This window comes from Brassica napus, unplaced genomic scaffold, assembly GCF_020379485.1.
Source record: "Brassica napus cultivar Da-Ae unplaced genomic scaffold, Da-Ae ScsIHWf_1705;HRSCAF=2333, whole genome shotgun sequence".
NCBI classification, from domain to species: domain Eukaryota; kingdom Viridiplantae; phylum Streptophyta; class Magnoliopsida; order Brassicales; family Brassicaceae; genus Brassica; species Brassica napus.
Window position 1 is genome coordinate 41,063 of NW_026015123.1, and position 17,793 is coordinate 58,855.

General features: G+C 47.0%; 9 non-coding genes and 19 pseudogenes across 9 annotated transcripts; all 28 read right to left on the reverse strand.

The window, feature by feature from the left end:
• Positions 1-140: 140 nt before the first annotated feature.
• On the reverse strand, positions 141-258 carry LOC125598350. Its single transcript, XR_007332385.1, has one exon. It is a non-coding gene; the product is annotated as a 5S ribosomal RNA (ribosomal RNA).
• A 371-nt stretch (positions 259-629) lies between these two features.
• On the reverse strand, positions 630-748 carry LOC125598405 (annotated as a pseudogene).
• Positions 749-1,127: 379 nt separating this feature from the next.
• Positions 1,128-1,246, reverse strand: LOC125598363 (annotated as a pseudogene).
• A 373-nt stretch (positions 1,247-1,619) lies between these two features.
• LOC125598345 lies at positions 1,620-1,738 on the reverse strand. The gene has a single exon (XR_007332380.1). It is a non-coding gene; the product is annotated as a 5S ribosomal RNA (ribosomal RNA).
• A 378-nt stretch (positions 1,739-2,116) lies between these two features.
• Positions 2,117-2,235, reverse strand: LOC125598364 (annotated as a pseudogene).
• Positions 2,236-2,608: 373 nt separating this feature from the next.
• LOC125598347 lies at positions 2,609-2,727 on the reverse strand. Its single transcript, XR_007332382.1, has one exon. It is a non-coding gene; the product is annotated as a 5S ribosomal RNA (ribosomal RNA).
• Positions 2,728-3,101: 374 nt separating this feature from the next.
• On the reverse strand, positions 3,102-3,218 carry LOC125598406 (annotated as a pseudogene).
• Positions 3,219-3,587: 369 nt separating this feature from the next.
• Positions 3,588-3,707, reverse strand: LOC125598330. The gene has a single exon (XR_007332365.1). It is a non-coding gene; the product is annotated as a 5S ribosomal RNA (ribosomal RNA).
• Positions 3,708-4,081: 374 nt separating this feature from the next.
• Positions 4,082-4,197, reverse strand: LOC125598376 (annotated as a pseudogene).
• Positions 4,198-4,567: 370 nt separating this feature from the next.
• On the reverse strand, positions 4,568-4,686 carry LOC125598398 (annotated as a pseudogene).
• Positions 4,687-5,059: 373 nt separating this feature from the next.
• Positions 5,060-5,177, reverse strand: LOC125598393 (annotated as a pseudogene).
• A 372-nt stretch (positions 5,178-5,549) lies between these two features.
• LOC125598394 lies at positions 5,550-5,666 on the reverse strand (annotated as a pseudogene).
• Positions 5,667-6,045: 379 nt separating this feature from the next.
• LOC125598365 lies at positions 6,046-6,164 on the reverse strand (annotated as a pseudogene).
• Positions 6,165-6,537: 373 nt separating this feature from the next.
• On the reverse strand, positions 6,538-6,656 carry LOC125598348. Its single transcript, XR_007332383.1, has one exon. It is a non-coding gene; the product is annotated as a 5S ribosomal RNA (ribosomal RNA).
• Positions 6,657-7,025: 369 nt separating this feature from the next.
• Positions 7,026-7,143, reverse strand: LOC125598410 (annotated as a pseudogene).
• Positions 7,144-7,513: 370 nt separating this feature from the next.
• LOC125598371 lies at positions 7,514-7,632 on the reverse strand (annotated as a pseudogene).
• Positions 7,633-8,010: 378 nt separating this feature from the next.
• LOC125598366 lies at positions 8,011-8,129 on the reverse strand (annotated as a pseudogene).
• Positions 8,130-8,501: 372 nt separating this feature from the next.
• Positions 8,502-8,620, reverse strand: LOC125598349. Its single transcript, XR_007332384.1, has one exon. It is a non-coding gene; the product is annotated as a 5S ribosomal RNA (ribosomal RNA).
• A 370-nt stretch (positions 8,621-8,990) lies between these two features.
• Positions 8,991-9,107, reverse strand: LOC125598409 (annotated as a pseudogene).
• Positions 9,108-9,478: 371 nt separating this feature from the next.
• LOC125598399 lies at positions 9,479-9,597 on the reverse strand (annotated as a pseudogene).
• A 372-nt stretch (positions 9,598-9,969) lies between these two features.
• Positions 9,970-10,088, reverse strand: LOC125598408 (annotated as a pseudogene).
• A 380-nt stretch (positions 10,089-10,468) lies between these two features.
• LOC125598384 lies at positions 10,469-10,587 on the reverse strand (annotated as a pseudogene).
• A 372-nt stretch (positions 10,588-10,959) lies between these two features.
• LOC125598400 lies at positions 10,960-11,077 on the reverse strand (annotated as a pseudogene).
• A 372-nt stretch (positions 11,078-11,449) lies between these two features.
• LOC125598351 lies at positions 11,450-11,568 on the reverse strand. The gene has a single exon (XR_007332386.1). It is a non-coding gene; the product is annotated as a 5S ribosomal RNA (ribosomal RNA).
• A 380-nt stretch (positions 11,569-11,948) lies between these two features.
• On the reverse strand, positions 11,949-12,067 carry LOC125598356. Its single transcript, XR_007332391.1, has one exon. It is a non-coding gene; the product is annotated as a 5S ribosomal RNA (ribosomal RNA).
• A 373-nt stretch (positions 12,068-12,440) lies between these two features.
• LOC125598334 lies at positions 12,441-12,559 on the reverse strand. Its single transcript, XR_007332369.1, has one exon. It is a non-coding gene; the product is annotated as a 5S ribosomal RNA (ribosomal RNA).
• A 380-nt stretch (positions 12,560-12,939) lies between these two features.
• On the reverse strand, positions 12,940-13,058 carry LOC125598367 (annotated as a pseudogene).
• Positions 13,059-13,431: 373 nt separating this feature from the next.
• LOC125598397 lies at positions 13,432-13,550 on the reverse strand (annotated as a pseudogene).
• Positions 13,551-17,793: the final 4,243 nt, after the last annotated feature.

Sequence of the window (17,793 nt, forward strand, 5' to 3'; positions counted from 1 at the left end):
ATTGCACCGTCTATTCACCGCCCATTATGGTCTCTGGGGCTTTCCGCAATGGTTCTATGGGTGACGTAGTTCCTCACGGTTCAAAAGTTATGAGGTTTCCAAGTTTAGACTCGTTTTAGGCTGAAAAATAAAAATAAAAAGGGGTGCAACACGAGGACTTCCCGGGAGGTCACCCATCCTAGTACTACTCTCGCCAAACCCGCTTAGCTGAAGAGTTCTGATGGGATCCAGTGCATTAGTGCTGGTATGATCGCACCCGTCAGTACAACACTCGCGTTTCGTATATTCTTTGTTCGGCCAATCCAAGTGTAAGGTCGTGGGGCCCACATGATTTTCTGGCCGTTTTGTTTCGAGCGAAAAAGTGCGTCGAGGTTAATGGCGTTAAGAAAGCCTCAAAAACACCCTGAGAAACTGCTTTCGATCTTTTTTACGTGCCGTAATTTTCTGCATCCCGTTTGAGGGTCAAAACGGCTGAATTTGAGCCCGAAAAATTGCACCGTCTATTCACCGCCCATTATGGTCTCTGGGGCTTTCCGCAATGGTTCTATGGGTGACGTAGTTCCTCACGGTTCAAAAGTTATGAGGTTTCCAAGTTTAGACTCGTTTTAGGCTGAAAAATAAAAATAAAAAGGGCCTAACACGAGGACCTCCCGGGAGGTCACCCATCCTAGTACTACTCTCGCCAAACCCCGCTTAGCTGAAGAGTTCTGATGGGATCCAGTGCATTAGTGCTGGTATGATCGCACCCGTCAGTACAAAACTCGCGTTTCCGTATATTCTTTGTTTCGGCCAATCCAAGTGTAAGGCCGTGGGGCCCACATGATTTTCTGGCCGTTTTGTTTGAGCGAAAAAGTGAGTCGAGGTTAATGGCGTTAAGAAAGCATCAAAAACAACCTGAGAATCCGCTTTCGATCTTTTTTAAGTGACGTAACTTTCTGCATCCCGTTTGAGGGTCAAAACGGCTGAATTTGAGCCCAAAAAATTGCACCGTCTATTCACCGCCCATTATGGTTTCGGGGGCTTTCCGAAATGGTGTTATAGGCGATGTAGTTCCTCACGGTTCAAAAGTTATGAGGTTTCCAAGTTTAGACTCTTTTTAGGCTGAAAAATAAAAATAAAAAATAAAAGGGATGCAACATGAGGACTTCCCGGGAGGTCACCCATCCTAGTACTACTCTCGTCCAAGCACGCTTAGCTGCGGAGATGTGATAGGATCCAGTGCATTAGTGCTGGTATAATCGCACCCGTCAGTACAACACTCTCGTTTCTATATATCCTTTTCTCGGCCAATACAAGTGTAAGGCTGTGGGGCCCACATGATTTTCTGGCCGTTTTGTTTCGAGCGAAAAAGTGCGTCGAGGTTAATGGGGTTAAGAAAGCCTCAAAAACACCCTGAGAAACTGCTTTCGATCTTTTTTACGTGCCGTAATTTTCTGCATCCCGTTTGAGGGTCAAAACGGCTGAATTTGAGCCCGAAAAATTGCACCGTCTATTCACCGCCCATTATGGTCTCTGGGGCTTTCCGCAATGGTTCTATGGGTGACGTAGTTCCTCACGGTTCAAAAGTTATGAGGTTTCCAAGTTTAGACTCGTTTTAGGCTGAAAAATAAAAATAAAAAGGGGTGCAACACGAGGACTTCCCGGGAGGTCACCCATCCTAGTACTACTCTCGCCAAACCCCGCTTAGCTGAAGAGTTCTGATGGGATCCAGTGCATTAGTGCTGGTATGATCGCACCCGTCAGTACAACACTCGCGTTTCCGTATATTCTTTGTTTCGGCCAATCCAAGTGTAAGGTCGTGGGGCCCACATGATTTCTGGCCGTTTTGTTTTGAGCGAAGAAGTGAGTCGAGGTTAATGGCGTTAAGAAAGCATCAAAAACAACCTGAGAATCCGCTTTCGATCTTTTTTAAGTGACGTAACTTTCTGCATCCCGTTTGAGGGTCAAAACGGCTGAATTTGAGCCCAAAAAATTGCACCGTCTATTCACCGCCCATTATGGTTTCGGGGCTTTCCGAAATGGTGTTATGGGCGACGTAGTTCCTCACGGTTCAAAAGTTATGAGGTTTCCAAGTTTAGACTCTTTTTAGGCTGAAAAATAAAAATAAAAAATAAAAGGGATGCAACATGAGGACTTCCCGGGAGGTCACCCATCCTAGTACTACTCTCGTCCAAGCACGCTTAGCTGCGGAGATGTGATAGGATCCAGTGCATTAGTGCTGGTATAATCGCACCCGTCAGTACAACACTCTCGTTTCTATATATCCTTTTCTCGGCCAATACAAGTGTAAGGCTGTGGGGCCCACATGATTTTCTGGCCGTTTTGTTTCGAGCGAAAAAGTGCGTCGAGGTTAATGGGGTTAAGAAAGCCTCAAAAACACCCTGAGAAACTGCTTTCGATCTTTTTTACGTGCCGTAATTTTCTGCATCCCGTTTGAGGGTCAAAACGGCTGAATTTGAGCCCGAAAAATTGCACCGTCTATTCACCGCCCATTATGGTCTCTGGGGCTTTCCGCAATGGTTCTATGGGTGACGTAGTTCCTCACGGTTCAAAAGTTATGAGGTTTCCAAGTTTAGACTCGTTTTAGGCTGAAAAATAAAAATAAAAAGGGGTGCAACACGAGGACTTCCCGGGAGGTCACCCATCCTAGTACTACTCTCGCCAAACCCCGCTTAGCTGAAGAGTTCTGATGGGATCCAGTGCATTAGTGCTGGTATGATCGCACCCGTCAGTACAACACTCGCGTTTTCGTATATTCTTTGTTCCGGCCAATCCAAGTGTAAGGTCGTGGGGCCCACATGATTTTCTGGCCGTTTTGTTTCGAGCGAAAAAGTGCGTCGAGGTTAATGGCGTTAAGAAAGAATCAAAAACACCCTGAGAAACTGCTTTCGATCTTTTTTAAGTGCCGTAATTTTCTGCATCCCGTTTGAGGGTCAAAACGGCTGAATTTGAGCCCGAAAAATTGCACCGTCTATTCACCGCCCATTATGGTTTCTGGGGCTTTCCGCAATGGTTCTATGGGCGACGTAGTTCCTCACGGTTCAAAAGTTATGAGGTTTCCAAGTTTAGACTCTTTTTAGGCTGAAAAATAAAAATAAAAAGGGATGCAACACGAGGACTTCCCGGGAGGTCACCCATCCTAGTACTACTCTCGCCAAACCCGCTTAGCTGCGAGTTGTGATGGGATCCAGTGCATTAGTGCTGGTATGATCGCACCCGTCAGTACAACACTCGCGTTTCTATATATCTTTTTTCGGCCAATCCAAGTGTAAGGCTGTGGGGCCCACATGATTTTCTGGCCGTTTTGTTTCGAGCGAAAAAGTGCGTCGAGGTTAATGGCGTTAAGAAAGCCTCAAAAACAACCTGAGAAACTGCTTTCGATCTTTTTTACGTGCCGTAATTTTCTGCATCCCGTTTGAGGGTCAAAACGGCTGAATTTGAGCCCAAAAATTGCACCGTCTATTCACCGCCCATTATGGTTTCTGGGGCTTTCCGAATGGTTTATGGGCGACGTAGTTCCTCACGGTTCAAAAGTTATGAGGTTTCCAAGTTTAGACTCTTTTAGGCTGAAAAATAAAAATAAAAAAGGGGTGCAACACGAGGACTTCCCGGGAGGTCACCCATCCTAGTACTACTCTCGTCCAAGCACGCTTAGCTGCGGAGATTCTGATAGGATCCAGTGCATTAGTGCTGGTATGATCGCACCCGTCAGTACAACACTCGCGTTTTCGTATATTCTTTGTTCCGGCCAATCCAAGTGTAAGGTCGTGGGGCCCACATGATTTTCTGGCCGTTTTGTTTTGAGCGAAAAAGTGCGTCGAGGTTAATGGCGTTAAGAAAGCCTCAAAAACACCCTGAGAAACTGCTTTCGATCTTTTTTACGTGCCGTAATTTTCTGCATCCCGTTTGAGGGTCAAAACGGCTGAATTTGAGCCCGAAAAATTGCACCGTCTATTCACCGCCCATTATGGTCTCTGGGGCTTTCCGCAATGGTTCTATGGGTGACGTAGTTCCTCACGGTTCAAAAGTTATGAGGTTTCCAAGTTTAGACTCGTTTTAGGCTGAAAAATAAAAATAAAAAGGGATGCAACGAGGACTTCCCGGGAGGTCACCCATCCTAGTACTACTCTCGCCAAGCACGCTTAGCTGCGGAGTTGTGATGGGATCCAGTGCATTAGTGCTGGTATAATCGCACCCGTCAGTACAACACTCTCGTTTCGTATATTCTTTTTCCGGCCAATACAAGTGTAAGGTGTGGGGCCCACATGATTTTCTGGCCGTTTTGTTTCGAGCGAAAAAGTGCGTCGAAGTTAATGGCGTTAAGAAAGCCTCAAAAACACCCTGAGAAACTGCTTTCGATCTTTTTTACGTGCCGTAATTTTCTGCATCCCGTTTGAGGGTCAAAACGGCTGAATTTGAGCCCGAAAAATTGCACCGTCTATTCACCGCCCATTATGGTCTCTGGGGCTTTCCGCAATGGTTCTATGGGTGACGTAGTTCCTCACGGTTCAAAAGTTATGAGGTTTCCAAGTTTAGACTCGTTTTAGGCTGAAAAATAAAAATAAAAAGGGCGTTACACGAGGACCTCCCGGGAGGTCACCCATCCTAGTACTACTCTCGCCAAACCCCGCTTAGCTGAAGAGTTCTGATGGGATCCAGTGCATTAGTGCTGGTATGATCGCACCCGTCAGTACAACACTCGCGTTTTCGTATATTCTTTGTTCCGGCCAATCCAAGTGTAAGGTCGTGGGGCCCACATGATTTTCTGGCCGTTTTGTTTCGAGCGAAAAAGTGCGTCGAAGTTAATGGCGTTAAGAAAGCATCAAAAACAACCTGAGAATCTGCTTTCGATCTTTTTTAAGTGCCGTAATTTTCTGCATCCCGTTTGAGGGTCAAAACGGCTGAATTTGAGCCCGAAAAATTGCACCGTCTATTCACCGCCCATTATGGTTTCTGGGGCTTTCCGAAATGGTTTATGGGCGACGTAGTTCCTCACGGTTCAAAAGTTATGAGGTTTCCAAGTTTAGACTCTTTTTAGGCTGAAAAATAAAAATAAAAAGGGATGCAACATGAGGACTTCCCGGGAGGTCACCCATCCTAGTACTACTCTCGCCAAGCACGCTTAGCTGCGGAGTTGTGATAGGATCCAGTGCATTAGTGCTGGTATAATCGCACCCGTCAGTACAACACTCTCGTTTCTATATATTCTTTTTCGGCCAATACAAGTGTAAGGCTGTGGGGCCCACATGATTTTCTGGCCGTTTTGTTTCGAGCGAAAAAGTGCGTCGAGGTTAATGGCGTTAAGAAAGCCTCAAAAACACCCTGAGAAACTGCTTTCGATCTTTTTTACGTGCCGTAATTTTCTGCATCCCGTTTGAGGGTCAAAACGGCTGAATTTGAGCCCGAAAAATTGCACCGTCTATTCACCGCCCATTATGGTCTCTGGGGCTTTCCGTAATGGTTCTATGGGTGACGTAGTTTCTCACGGTTCAAAAGTTATGAGGTTTCCAAGTTTAGACTCGTTTTAGCTTGAAAAATAAAAATAAAAAGGGGTGCAACGAGGACTTCCCGGGAGGTCACCCATCCTAGTACTACTCTCGCCAAACCCCGCTTAGCTGAAGAGTTCTGATGGGATCCAGTGCATTAGTGCTGGTATGATCGCACCCGTCAGTACAAACTCGCGTTTCCGTATATTCTTTGTTTCGGCCAATCCAAGTGTAAGGTCGTGGGCCCCACATGATTTTCTGGCCGTTTTGTTTCGAGCGAAAAAGTGAGTCGAGGTTAATGGCGTTAAGAAAGCATCAAAAACAACCTGAGAATCCGCTTTCGATCTTTTTTAAGTGCCGTAATTTTCTGCATCCCGTTTGAGGGTCAAAACGGCTGAATTTGAGCCCGAAAAATTGCACCGTCTATTCACCGCCCATTATGGTTTCAGGGGCTTTCCGAAATGGTGTTATGGGCGACGTAGTTCCTCACGGTTCAAAAGTTATGAGGTTTCCAAGTTTAGACTCTTTTTAGGCTGAAAAATAAAAATAAAAAATAAAAGGGATGCAACATGAGGACTTCCCGGGAGGTCACCCATCCTAGTACTACTCTCGTCCAAGCACGCTTAGCTGCGGAGATGTGATAGGATCCAGTGCATTAGTGCTGGTATAATCGCACCCGTCAGTACAACACTCTCGTTTCTATATATCCTTTTCTCGGCCAATACAAGTGTAAGGCTGTGGGGCCCACATGATTTTCTGGCCGTTTTGTTTCGAGCGAAAAAGTGCGTCGAGGTTAATGGGGTTAAGAAAGCCTCAAAAACACCCTGAGAAACTGCTTTCGATCTTTTTTACGTGCCGTAATTTTCTGCATCCCGTTTGAGGGTCAAAACGGCTGAATTTGAGCCCGAAAAATTGCACCGTCTATTCACCGCCCATTATGGTCTCTGGGGCTTTCCGCAATGGTTCTATGGGTGACGTAGTTCCTCACGGTTCAAAAGTTATGAGGTTTCCAAGTTTAGACTCGTTTTAGGCTGAAAAATAAAAATAAAAAGGGGTGCAACACGAGGACTTCCCGGGAGGTCACCCATCCTAGTACTACTCTCGCCAAACCCCGCTTAGCTGAAGAGTTCTGATGGGATCCAGTGCATTAGTGCTGGTATGATCGCACCCGTCAGTACAACACTCGCGTTTTCGTATATTCTTTGTTCCGGCCAATCCAAGTGTAAGGTCGTGGGGCCCACATGATTTTCTGGCCGTTTTGATTTGAGCGAAGAAGTGAGTCGAGGTTAATGGCGTTAAGAAAGCATCAAAAACAACCTGAGAATCTGCTTTCGATCTTTTTTAAGTGCCGTAATTTCTGCATCCCGTTTGAGGGTCAAAACGGCTGAATTTGAGCCCGAAAAATTGCACCGTCTATTCACCGCCCATTATGGTTTCTGGGGCTTTCCGAAATGGTTCTATGGGCGACGTAGTTCCTCACGGTTCAAAAGTTATGAGGTTTCCAAGTTTAGACTCGTTTTAGGCTGAAAAATAAAAATAAAAAGGGAACACGAGGACTTCCCGGGAGGTCACCCATCCTAGTACTACTCTCGCCAAGCACGCTTAGCTGAAGAGTTGTGATGGGATCCAGTGCATTAGTGCTGGTATAATCGCACCCGTCAGTACAACACTCGCGTTTCGTATATTCTTTGTTTCGGCCAATACAAGTGTAAGGCGTGGGGCCCACATGATTTTCTGGCCGTTTTGTTTCGAGCGAAAAAGTGCGTCGAGGTTAATGGCGTTAAGAAAGCCTCAAAAACACCCTGAGAAACTGCTTTCGATCTTTTTTACGTGCCGTAATTTTCTGCATCCCGTTTGAGGGTCAAAACGGCTGAATTTGAGCCCGAAAAATTGCACCGTCTATTCACCGCCCATTATGGTCTCTGGGGCTTTCCGCAATGGTTCTATGGGTGACGTAGTTCCTCACGGTTCAAAAGTTATGAGGTTTCCAAGTTTAGACTCGTTTTAGGCTGAAAAATAAAAATAAAAAGGGGCAACACGAGGACTTCCCGGGAGGTCACCCATCCTAGTACTACTCTCGCCAAACCCCGCTTAGCTGAAGAGTTCTGATGGGATCCAGTGCATTAGTGCTGGTATGATCGCACCCGTCAGTACAACACTCGCGTTTCCGTATATTCTTTGTTTCGGCCAATCCAAGTGTAAGGTCGTGGGGCCCACATGATTTTCTGGCCGTTTTGATTTGAGCGAAGAAGTGCGTCGAGGTTAATGGCGTTAAGAAAGCATCAAAAACAACCTGAGAATCCGCTTTCGATCTTTTTTAAGTGCCGTAACTTTCTGCATCCCGTTTGAGGGTCAAAACGGCTGAATTTGAGCCCGAAAAATTGCACCGTCTATTCACCGCCCATTATGGTTTCGGGGCTTTCCGAAATGGTGTTATGGGCGACGTAGTTCCTCACGGTTCAAAAGTTATGAGGTTTCCAAGTTTAGACTCTTTTTAGGCTGAAAAATAAAAATAAAAATAAAAGGGATGCAACATGAGGACTTCCCGGGAGGTCACCCATCCTAGTACTACTCTCGTCCAAGCACGCTTAGCTGCGGAGATGTGATAGGATCCAGTGCATTAGTGCTGGTATAATCGCACCCGTCAGTACAACACTCTCGTTTCTATATATCCTTTTCTCGGCCAATACAAGTGTAAGGCTGTGGGGCCCACATGATTTTCTGGCCGTTTTGTTTCGAGCGAAAAAGTGCGTCGAGGTTAATGGGGTTAAGAAACCCTCAAAAACACCCTGAGAAACTGCTTTTGATCTTTTTTACGTGCCGTAATTTTCTGCATCCCGTTTGAGGGTCAAAACGGCTGAATTAGAGCCCGAAAAATTGCACCGTCTATTCACCGCCCATTATGGTCTCTGGGGCTTTCCGCAATGGTTCTATGGGTGACGTAGTTCCTCACGGTTCAAAAGTTATGAGGTTTCCAAGTTTAGACTCGTTTTAGGCTGAAAATAAAAATAAAAAGGGGTGCAACACGAGGACTTCCCGGGAGGTCACCCATCCTAGTACTACTCTCGCCAAACCCCGCTTAGCTGAAGAGTTCTGATGGGATCCAGTGCATTAGTGCTGGTATGATCGCACCCGTCAGTACAACACTCGCGTTTTCGTATATTCTTTGTTCCGGCCAATCCAAGTGTAAGGTCGTGGGGCCCACATGATTTTCTGGCCGTTTTGTTTCGAGCGAAAAAGTGCGTCGAAGTTAATGGCGTTAAGAAAGCCTCAAAAACACCCTGAGAAACTGCTTTCGATCTTTTTTAAGTGCCGTAATTTTCTGCATCCCGTTTGAGGGTCAAAACGGCTGAATTTGAGCCCGAAAAATTGCACCGTCTATTCACCGCCCATTATGGTTTCTGGGGCTTTCCGAAATGGTTTATGGGCGACGTAGTTCCTCACGGTTCAAAAGTTATGAGGTTTCCAAGTTTAGACTCTTTTTAGGCTGAAAAATAAAAATAAAAAGGGCAACACGAGGACTTCCCGGGAGGTCACCCATCCTAGTACTACTCTCGCCAAGCACGCTTAGCTGCGAGATGTGATGGGATCCAGTGCATTAGTGCTGGTATAATCGCACCCGTCAGTACAACACTCGCGTTTCTATATATCTTTTTTCGGCCAATACAAGTGTAAGGTCGTGGGGCCCACATGATTTTCTGGCCGTTTTGTTTCGAGCGAAAAAGTGCGTCGAAGTTAATGGCGTTAAGAAAGCCTCAAAAACACCCTGAGAAACTGCTTTCGATCTTTTTTACGTGCCGTAATTTTCTGCATCCCGTTTGAGGGTCAAAACGGCTGAATTTGAGCCCGAAAAATTGCACCGTCTATTCACCGCCCATTATGGTCTCTGGGGCTTTCCGCAATGGTTCTATGGGTGACGTAGTTCCTCACGGTTCAAAAGTTATGAGGTTTCCAAGTTTAGACTCGTTTTAGGCTGAAAAATAAAAATAAAAAGGGCGTTACACGAGGACCTCCCGGGAGGTCACCCATCCTAGTACTACTCTCGCCAAACCCCGCTTAGCTGAAGAGTTCTGATGGGATCCAGTGCATTAGTGCTGGTATGATCGCACCCGTCAGTACAACACTCGCGTTTCGTATATTCTTTGTTTCGGCCAATCCAAGTGTAAGGTCGTGGGGCCCACATGATTTTCTGGCCGTTTTGTTTCGAGCGAAAAAGTGCGTCGAAGTTAATGGCGTTAAGAAAGCCTCAAAAACACCCTGAGAAACTGCTTTCGATCTTTTTTACGTGCCGTAATTTTCTGCATCCCGTTTGAGGGTCAAAACGGCTGAATTTGAGCCCGAAAAATAGCACCGTCTATTCACCGCCCATTATGGTCTCTGGGGCTTTCCGCAATGGTTCTATGGGTGACGTAGTTCCTCACGGTTCAAAAGTTATGAGGTTTCCAAGTTTAGACTCGTTTTAGGCTGAAAAATAAAAATAAAAAGGGCCTTACACGAGGACCTCCCGGGAGGTCACCCATCCTAGTACTACTCTCGCCAAACCCCGCTTAGCTGAAGAGTTCTGATGGGATCCAGTGCATTAGTGCTGGTATGATCACACCCGTAAGTACAAAACTCGCATTTCCGTATATTCTTTGTTTCGGCCAATCCAAGTGTAAGGTCGTGGGGCCCACATGATTTTCTGGCCGTTTTGTTTCGAGCGAAAAAGTGCGTCGAAGTTAATGGCGTTAAGAAAGCCTCAAAAACACCCTGAGAAACTGCTTTCGATCTTTTTTACGTGCCGTAATTTTCTGCATCCCGTTTGAGGGTCAAAACGGCTGAATTTGAGCCCGAAAAATAGCACCGTCTATTCACCGCCCGTTATGGTTTCGGGGGCTTTCCGAAATGGTGTTATAGGCCACGTAGTTCCTCACGGTTCAAAAGTTATGAGGTTTCCAAGTTTAGACTCTTTTTAGGCTGAAAAATAAAAATAAAAAATAAAAGGGGTGCAACATGAGGACTTCCCGGGATGTCACCCATCCTAGTACTACTCTCGTCCAAGCACGCTTAGCTGCGGAGATGTGATAGGATCCAGTGCATTAGTGCTGGTATAATCGCACCCGTCAGTACAACACTCTCGTTTCTATATATCCTTTTCTCGGCCAATACAAGTGTAAGGCTGTGGGGCCCACATGATTTTCTGGCCGTTTTGTTTTGAGCGAAAAAGTGCGTCGAGGTTAATGGCGTTAAGAAAGCCTCAAAAACACCCTGAGAAACTGCTTTCGATCTTTTTTACGTGCCGTAATTTTCTGCATCCCGTTTGAGGGTCAAAACGGCTGAATTTGAGCCCGAAAAATTGCACCGTCTATTCACCGCCCATTATGGTCTCTGGGGCTTTCCGCAATGGTTCTATGGGTGACGTAGTTCCTCACGGTTCAAAAGTTATGAGGTTTCCAAGTTTAGACTCGTTTTAGGCTGAAAATAAAAATAAAAAGGGGTGCAACACGAGGACTTCCCGGGAGGTCACCCATCCTAGTACTACTCTCGCCAACCCCGCTTAGCTGAAGAGTTGTGATGGGATCCAGTGCATTAGTGCTGGTATGATCGCACCCGTCAGTACAACACTCGCGTTTTCGTATATTCTTTGTTCGGCCAATCCAAGTGTAAGGTCGTGGGGCCCACATGATTTTCTGGCCGTTTTGTTTCGAGCGAAAAAGTGCGTCGAGGTTAATGGCGTTAAGAAAGCCTCAAAAACACCCTGAGAAACTGCTTTCGATCTTTTTTACGTGCCGTAATTTTCTGCATCCCGTTTGAGGGTCAAAACGGCTGAATTTGAGCCCGAAAAATTGCACCGTCTATTCACCGCCCATTATGGTCTCTGGGGCTTTCCGCAATGGTTCTATGGGTGACGTAGTTCCTCACGGTTCAAAAGTTATGAGGTTTCCAAGTTTAGACTCGTTTTAGGCTGAAAAATAAAAATAAAAGGGGTGCAACACGAGGACTTCCCGGGAGGTCACCCATCCTAGTACTACTCTCGCCAAACCCCGCTTAGCTGAAGAGTTCTGATGGGATCCAGTGCATTAGTGCTGGTATGATCACACCCGTAAGTACAAAACTCGCATTTCCGTATATTCTTTGTTTCGGCCAATCCAAGTGTAAGGCCGTGGGGCCCACATGATTTTCTGGCCGTTTTGTTTTGAGCGAAGAAGTGAGTCGAGGTTAATGGCGTTAAGAAAGCATCAAAAACAACCTGAGAATCCGCTTTCGATCTTTTTTAAGTGACGTAACTTTCTGCATCCCGTTTGAGGGTCAAAACGGCTGAATTTGAGCCCAAAAAATTGCACCGTCTATTCACCGCCCATTATGGTTTTGGGGGCTTTCCGAAATGGTGTTATAGGCGACGTAGTTCCTCACGGTTCAAAAGTTATGAGGTTTCCAAGTTTAGACTCTTTTTAGGCTGAAAAATAAAAATAAAAAATAAAAGGGGTGCAACATGAGGACTTCCCGGGAGGTCACCCATCCTAGTACTACTCTCGTCCAAGCACGCTTAGCTGCGGAGATGTGATAGGATCCAGTGCATTAGTGCTGGTATAATCGCACCCGTCAGTACAACACTCTCGTTTCTATATATCCTTTTCTCGGCCAATACAAGTGTAAGGCTGTGGGGCCCACATGATTTTCTGGCCGTTTTGTTTCGAGCGAAAAAGTGCGTCGAGGTTAATGGCGTTAAGAAAGCCTCAAAAACACCCTGAGAAACTGCTTTCGATCTTTTTTACGTGCCGTAATTTTCTGCATCCCGTTTGAGGGTCAAAACGGCTGAATTTGAGCCCGAAAAATTGCACCGTCTATTCACCGCCCATTATGGTCTCTGGGGCTTTCCGCAATGGTTCTATGGGTGACGTAGTTCCTCACGGTTCAAAAGTTATGAGGTTTCCAAGTTTAGACTCGTTTTAGGCTGAAAAATAAAAATAAAAAGGGGTGCTACACGAGGACTTCCCGGGAGGTCACCCATCCTAGTACTACTCTCGCCCAACCACGCTTAGCTGCAGAATTCTGATGGGATCCAGTGCATTAGTGCTGGTATGATCGCACCCGTCAGTACAGCACTCGCATTTTCGTATATTCTTTGTTTCGGCCAATCCAAGTGTAAGGTCGTGGGGCCCACATGATTTTCTGGCCGTTTTGTTTTGAGCGAAAAAGTGCGTCGAGGTTAATGGCGTTAAAAAAGCATCAAAAACAACCTGAGAATCCACTTTCGATCTTTTTTAAGTGCCGTAACTTTCTGCATCCCGTTTGAGGGTCAAAATGGCTGAATTTGAGCCCAAAAAATTGCTCCGTCTATTCACCGCCCATTATGGTTTCAGGGGCTTTCCGAAATGGTGTTATGAGCGACGTAGTTCCTCACGGTTCAAAAGTTATGAGGTTTCCAAGTTTAGACTCTTTTTAGGCTGAAAAATAAAAATAAAAAATAAAAGGGATGCAACATGAGGACTTCCCGGGAGGTCACCCATCCTAGTACTACTCTCGTCCAAGCACGCTTAGCTGCGGAGATGTGATAGGATCCAGTGCATTAGTGCTGGTATAATCGCACCCGTCAGTACAACACTCTCGTTTCTATATATCCTTTTCTCGGCCAATACAAGTGTAAGGCTGTGGGGCCCACATGATTTTCTGGCCGTTTTGTTTCGAGCGAAAAAGTGCGTCGAGGTTAATGGGGTTAAGAAAGCCTCAAAAACACCCTGAGAAACTGCTTTCGATCTTTTTTACGTGCCGTAATTTTCTGCATCCCGTTTGAGGGTCAAAACGGCTGAATTTGAGCCCAAAAAATTGCACCGTCTATTCACCGCCCATTATGGTCTCTGGGGCTTTCCGCAATGGTTCTATGGGTGACGTAGTTCCTCACGGTTCAAAAGTTATGAGGTTTCCAAGTTTAGACTCGTTTTAGGCTGAAAAATAAAAATAAAAAAGGGTGCAACACGATGACTTCCCGGGAGGTCACCCATCCTAGTACTACTCTCGCCAAACCCCGCTTAGCTGAAGACTTCTGATGGGATCCAGTGCATTAGTGCTGGTATGATCGCACCCGTCAGTACAACACTCGCGTTTTCGTATCTTCTTTGTTCCGGCCAATCCAAGTGTAAGCTCGTGGGGCCCACATGATTTACCTGTGGGCCCCACATGCTCTGATCGCACCACATATTCTTTGTTCCGGCCAATCCAAGTGTAAACAAAAACGGAAAATTGTCTAAATTGCTCTAAGTGCTAAGTTTGCTCTGAAAAAATTCTCCCCTTTGCTCCTCGCCTAGGACTCCTTATATACTAGCTCCAAGGTCGGTTTACGCTTTTACTCTTCTGCCCTTAAGCCGTCATAGCATAAAAATGGAGATATTCCATTTTTCCCGATCTTCACAATTATCTTCAAAACTTCCGTATTTATCCGCGGAAACTTGACATTTATCCTTCCTCGTGGGCCAAGCGTGAACCATGTTGTGGTTTACGGGCTTTGGGTTAGGAAAAATCGTAGGATGGGCCTCGAGTCGTGTTTTAGGTCCCTTTGGGCCGTCTTCCGACTCGACACGTTTACTACGAGTTTTCCGCGGTTTCTAATCCGCGAAGTTTGATCGATGAATTAGAATAGCGGGAAACATGGACTGAGCTTGCTACGGTCTTCGGGAGATAGCATTCGAAGGTTTGACGAGAATGCAAGGACTGGTGTCGTATCGATGTTCGGAAAGGTTCAATCGCTACACAGCGACCGAACTTTGGCTCGAGCCCGGTCGCTACGTAGCGACCGAGCTTTGGCTTGAGCTCGGTCGCTACGTAGCGACCGAGCGGGACGATCGCTCGGTCGCTACGTAGCGACCGAGCTTTGGCTTGAGCTCGGTCGCTACGTAGCGACCGAGCGGGACGATCGCTCGGTCGCTACGTAGCGACCGAGCTTTGGCTTGAGCTCGGTCGCTACGTAGCGACCGAGCGGGACGATCGCTCGGTCGCTACGTAGCGACCGAGCTTGGTCGAGCTCGGTCGCTACGTAGCGACTGAGCGGGACGATCGCTCTGTCGCTACGTAGCGACCGAGCTTGGCTGAGCTCGGTCGCTACGTAGCGACCGAGCGAGACGGACGCTCGGTTGCTGCGTAACGACCCTTTTCGAGCTTTCGTCGGACATCTCGATTCTTTCTTCCGTAAAGCTTTTTCGTAAGAAAGAGTCTATTTCGAAAAGTACTCTCCGGAGAAATTCTTATTTTCTTCCTCGGACGTTTTGAATGTTAAATTTGTCGTAACCGTTTTAGACCCCAACAGTTAGCCCCCCAGCCCGTTAGAGTTGTGACTCTAGCGGGCGGACAGATGACTTTGACAAGGTTAAGTGTGTTGGACGAAATTTACATTTAAAATTCCGCGGAAAAAAGTTGTCGAGACGACATTCCAAACCCATACTTCTATAAGTAGTGAGCTCTTGTCATTCATTTTCTTCACACCTTCCCTTCTTCATTCCTTCAAAAACCTCTCTAGTTTCATAACTTTCCTTTCAACATGTCTTCCTCCCAAGGTGATAAGAAGGATTCCGACGTCGAGATGGGTGAGGCCACTTCTCCGGCTCCGGTTCCAACTTCTCCGGCGGAAGGGCCGGCTTGTGTTGCCGGTCATCTTTCTTTCCGAGAGAAACTAGTTCGTCGCCAAGCCGAGAAAGAATTGGCTCAAACTGGCTCCGAGTTTCCGTCTTCTTCCGCGCAGGTCATTGCCCCGTGTCATGGGACCGACGTCGCGGCTCCTCTCCCGCAAGTCCTACCTGCGGGATCTTCCACGACTCCGATCCTCGTCGAGGACAAAGAGAAGGCCGCCGACTCTATTCCTCCGCCTCCAGCCAGAAAAGAAATCGTTCTGGCATTGCGTGCTCCTAGCGCTGTCCTGGCTACTCAGCCTAAGAGTCGGAAGAGGAAACTTGCCAAGAGCGGTGACGGGGAGACTTCACAGCGAGGTGGGTCGAGCCTAGCATCGGGACTTCGCGGAAAGGTTTGTTTCTTGTTTGAATTCTCGATCGTCTTTCGTGCATTTTTTTCACGGACTTAGTCTTAAGAATTTTTACCGTTCGCAGTTCATATCGTTGATCGATCGGATGATCAGCGAATGTGGTTCTGAGACCAGTCGCCTTTCCGGGGAGTTGGTGGAGCTTCAGGGTAGATGGTCCGAAACCGAGGCTATGTTGACGGCTGTCGAGGACTCTCACTCTGCGAAAGTGTCGAAGCTCGAGGTTGCGATAGGAGAGCTTGAGAGGGACCTTGGGAAGACGGCGAGTTCCTTGCTTAAGGAAAAGAAGGCCAGGAAGGCCAAATCCTCGGAGGTGCGTCGACTCCAGCGTCAGATCGAGAGTGACGCGGGACTAGCGCGCCGCGGGATCCAAGAGGCTACGGATGCCCTTCGCGCGGAGTTTCAAGCTCGCTTGGCGAAGATTTCTGCTTCCCTGGGTTCCCTCGAGTGTATCCGGAGCAGGGATTTCGCTTTGGCGACGATTGAGGGCGGGATGGCCGTGGTTCGGTCGTTCCAAAGTGAGACTCCCCCGACCTTGGAGGCCGAAGAGGCCCGACTGTCCGGCTGCAAGGGAGATATGGCGGCCGAGGATGGAGATTTCGGTCTCATCCTGGCCGACCTGAAATCCGCGTGCTTCCTTCCGACGTGTTCAGAAGACCCAGAGGGGAAAGACCCGATGGTCGGAGAGAACGGAAGCGACGCGGCTCCAGGCTCGGACGAGGCAGCGGGTGAAGAGGGGGCGTAAGTTCTGAGGGTGACTTGGGTTAGATCTCTTGCGAGAGATTTTTTTTATGTTTTTATGTTTCGGCCTTGAATGGCCTTGTTTGTATTTCGGGACTGGCCGTGTGTGGCTTTGAATCCCTGCCGCTCCGCGGCTTTCTTTTTATGGTACGATAATCGGATAACGCTTTTTATGAGTTTGTGAATAGTGGGGAGGAAGGTGATGAGTTGTCGTCTCATATCCTTCTTCGATTGTGAAATGTTTCATTCGAGATCTGTTTCGAGAGTTCTTCCGCGAGATGTGAACTCTGCGGGGGTGCTGAAGGTGTCGAACATAAACATAGAGGCATGGTTTAAGAATCTCTTATCTTTCGATATCATGCCTTTGAGATGTTAGAGACCAGTGCGCTGGGTTTAGGGCAAGACCTAGGTTTACTTTCGGTTTAAGGATTGTGCGGTGACTAACCGGCTATCGTTTTTCCTGTCGCGATTTCTTCCTGATTCGTATCGATGTAAAGTCCGCGATAGGTTCTCGGCTTATACGACTTGTTTGATACGAATCGAGCATCTCTCCGGAGACCGGAAGTGCTAGACCAAAATTTCGGATTTCTTTTATAGCGCTATTATCCTTGTGTCGGATGTAAGAGAGTCATCTCCGTGAGATGGCTATGTCTGTTTAGGACGTTTGTGAGTTCGATGTGATCAGCATCGGACTTGGTGGCGCGTGCCGTTGTTTTGAATATTTTGCGCAAAATAAGTGTTAGTGTGTGCATATATATATGCTTTTTTGTGACGGAGGTTTCGTTTGCTCGAAAGAAATAAACTTTGAGGCATCTTTTGCGACGTCTCGCGATGCTAAAGGTTGCTTCTCCTAAGCGGCCGACTAATTTCCGAAGACCTTGTTCTGATTTTACGGGTGAGGATGTTTTGATAAGTCGAAAACACCAAAAGCGTGGTAAGAAGTTTTTCGATTTTTTGGGAGTATACGAGTATACGTACCCACTTCCCCCCCTTTTTTAATGAGGGGGGACGGCTGAATTTGCCTTTCGGCAAACTGCCTACGTACTCCTTGCAGAGATCAAGCCGTCTCGTAGTTCAGTGATTGCGAGTTGGTTTGTTTAGTGATAGTATTTTTTGAGATGCATCGCATTCCAGGTTCTAGGGATTTTTATGCCCTGCATGTTGGCTATTTCGTAAGAACCTGGTCGGACGACTTTTTCGATTTTATAGGGACCTTCCCAGTTTGCTCCGAGTTTTCCCGCGTTTCGTTCAGCGGTGTTTTGGAAGACTTTGCGAAGGACCAGATCTCCCTGATTGAACCTACGATTCCGTACGTTGGAATTATAGTATCTCGCAGCGGCGTGCTGGTAGTTTTGAATTCGGATGAGCGCTCGATCTCGGCGTTCGTTAATGAGGTCGAGATCGTCCAAGAGCATAGCATTGTTGAGTTCCTCTCGTTCGGGTAAGAACCTTCTTCGAACACCGGGAAATTCTACTTCTGCGGGAATCATGCATTCCGTGCCGTATACCAGGGCGAAGGGAGTTTCTCCCGTTGCTCGCCTTGGGGTGGTACGGTGAGAC